Below are 3,162 nucleotides of genomic sequence, written 5' to 3'. Positions count from 1 at the left end.
TTGATTCTTGGGGTCCTGCTTCTTCTTGCTTCTTGCCTCTTTTTGACCACTTGTACTTTCTTTGTCTTTTCTTATGAGCTTTGTCCAGAATCCAGCTTTTTTCATTGTTTCTTCCACTCTTTCTTCAAGGATCACTGCCTTGTTCATTTATCCTTCTTTCCTCCCCTTGAAATACTCATCAAAAGTTGGGAATGCTGGGTCCATCTTGTGTAGATGTTCCCCTATGTAGTTAAGCTTGATTTGAGAACTGATGTTGTAATCAGCTTGAACTGCATATCTTGCATTCTGCAAAGTGGTGGCTTCCTTGATTGCCAAGATATTGTCATCTTGGTGTTGGCCTATGTGGCTGAGGGATTCCTGTAATTGTAAATTCCGTTCCCTTTGCAGATCTAGGAATCTTGATTCAAAGTTCCTTTGCATGTCCATCATTTTTAGGTGAAAGTCCTCTTGCTTCTCTTAAGACCTCATGTATTGTTGAGACATTCCTTCTATGATTTCCTGCATTCTGCTCATATCCATGGGGTCTCTGGGAACTTTTTGCCCTCTTTCTGGATTTCCTTGCTCTTCTTGCTCTTCTTCTCCTTCTTGCTCTGCTTCTTGCTCCCCTTCTGCTTGTTGTTCTGCTTGTTGCCCTTCTTCATTTCTTCTTTTTGTATGTCTTGGAGCAATTGGGCCAAGAGTCATTCTGTGAGCAGTCATGGCCATTCCAGGATGTAGCCAATTAGGTCTTGCATCTTCAAGTGGTACTTGGGCATCGATGCATAGTCTAATGATGGTACTAGGGAAGTGGAGCCAGGAGTCAGGGTCACTTTTCTCACTAAACTCTTGTATCTGTTCAGCAATGAGTTTATGAACTTTGATCTCCCCTCCCATCATAATGCAATGTAGCAAGACGGCTCTTTTAGGGACTATTTCTGAAGAGTTTGCAGTGGGTAGGATGGATCTCCTAACTATTTCATACCACCCTTTAGCTTCAGGTGTTAGGTCTCCCCTTCTCAAGATTCTTAGAGCCCCTTTTGTTTTTCTCACCCATTCAGCTCTGATGGCACAAAGGTCTTCAGCAATAGTCAAATAGTCAGGTTCTCCTATCATCCTATCCTCATAACTTGCTTGGCTGAAACGTATGTTTTTCAGGCCAAGAGTTTTCATGATTGCCTTGGGGCTGAAGTCAACTTCCACCCCTCTCACATAGCTTTTGTAGGTGGATTCCACGGTTGGATCCTCCCTCACTGCATTTGCATAAAACTCCTTCACCAGGTTGATGTTGATTCTAGTGATTGGCTTAGTCAGGAGCTCCCACTTCCTCTTTTTAATCTTCTCCCAAACACTTGGGAATTCGTCCTTTTCAAGGTCAAAAGGAATCTCAGCTAGTATCTTTTTAGGTCTCATCCATTCGGCCTGAATCTCATGGAAAACTGATTTGTATTTCCATGCATCAAATTCCCTTTCCTCCTCCATTGGCTGCTTGTCTTTTCTTCTTTTGTGGCTAGATGAGGCTGCCATTAGTTCTTTAGTTTTGGAGAGTAACAAGCTAAGGTTGACAAGGTGAAGTAAGAAAATGTTGTTAGAAGTGTGGTGAGGTTGTTTTCGGCAAGAGGTAGTTATGCTATGATGAAAGAATATGTGCAAGAAGGAGATTTGGTGGTGTGGAACTCGTTCCCCAAGTGGTTCTTTATAGTGCATGCAAGTGAAAAATGGACGGCTAGGGTGATTTGTGAAGGATGGCTTGATGGTAAATATATGAATTAGGGAGAAAGACGAATTGCTTTTCACTTTCTTGGAAGTATTCTGGGTGCATTAAGTTGTTCATGTAGCTATCTTTTCATGCAGAACTTCCTTTTCCCATGTGTTAGTTTCAAAGACTTGTGAACTCCCTTTTTGACCAAGCACCGTACCTCCCCCCTTGTCTTTTTCCTCCATTCTTATCCTTCCTTTTGTACCTGCACAAACAAACAAATTTGCTATCATTTTTTTCGGTCCATGTGAATAATGAATAGTACTTGCACATGTTTTTCATTCTTTTTGAATTGTAAATCAATGATTGACTTCATGAGCTTATAGCCGTGACCCTTGTATATATGCACACTTATTACTGGACACCAAACTTAGTGTTTGGTAATGTCTCCTGATGACATGAAATCCATGTTGGTTGTCCTTAATGAATGTGCATAATTCTAATAAATCCATAATTCTAATAAATCATAGTCATTTTGGCTCTTTGATCCTAAACAATTTTACTACCTAAAGTAATTGAAATCAAAGTATTAAAACATGCAAATGGTATACTTGTCATGAATTTCTAAATCCAGAGGAACTTCCTGCTTTTCATTAACTGTGTTCAAAGTGGAACACCAAACTTAATGTTTGGTTGTGCACCTTGAATGAAAGATTGAATACACTTTGAATAAGATTTGGGGGTGCCTTCAGGCACACCAAACTTAGAGACCAATTGTATTTTACATGCAATGTTTAGTGCACCTTATCAACAGTTGTCCTGAGGATTCAAGTTCATGCATAAGAAACCATGCTTTATTAGATGCAGAGCAAAACAATAAAGAGTAAGGATACTAAAACATGGGTTGCCTCCCATGAAGCACTTCTTTAACGTCACTAGCTTGACGGTTGTCCCTTGTTAGGGTGGATTGTAGTGCTTGATGTCCTCTCCTCTCACTATGAAAACGTCCCCTTTTGATTCCTTCATGATTTCCAAATGTTCCATAGAAAGAACTTTCCTGATTGTGAACACTTGAGGGAGCTGGGAAGGAATGGTTTTGAGGCCAGGTCGGATTGGCAGATAATGACTTGATATCACTTTATCTCCCGGAGAGAAACCTTCAGTGGGAATTTTCTTGTTCCTCCACCCTCTTGGCAATTTCTTTACAATTCTTCCCTCTCTTTTGAGGATTTCTTCATTGACCCTTATGCCAGGAGGATCCTTCTGATCTGTTTCTATTGATTCTTGTGGCTTTAACTCTTGCAATTCTTGTTTGCCTTCCAAAGACTGTTTCAAAGTTTCAGCTGCTGGATTGCTTTCCTCCAAACACAGATGGCTACTATCATCCATCGGCTTTTCAGGTTCTGGTTCAGGCTCAGATGCAGGTTTGAAAACATGAAAAATGAGCTGTTCATCATGTACTCTCAAAATTAGCTTTCCTTGTTCTA

The sequence above is a fragment of the Arachis duranensis genome, chromosome 1 (genome assembly GCF_000817695.3).
Source record: "Arachis duranensis cultivar V14167 chromosome 1, aradu.V14167.gnm2.J7QH, whole genome shotgun sequence".
Taxonomy (NCBI): domain Eukaryota; kingdom Viridiplantae; phylum Streptophyta; class Magnoliopsida; order Fabales; family Fabaceae; genus Arachis; species Arachis duranensis.
The sequence above is the reverse complement of the archived record's forward strand: the minus strand, read 5'-3'. Positions refer to the sequence as shown.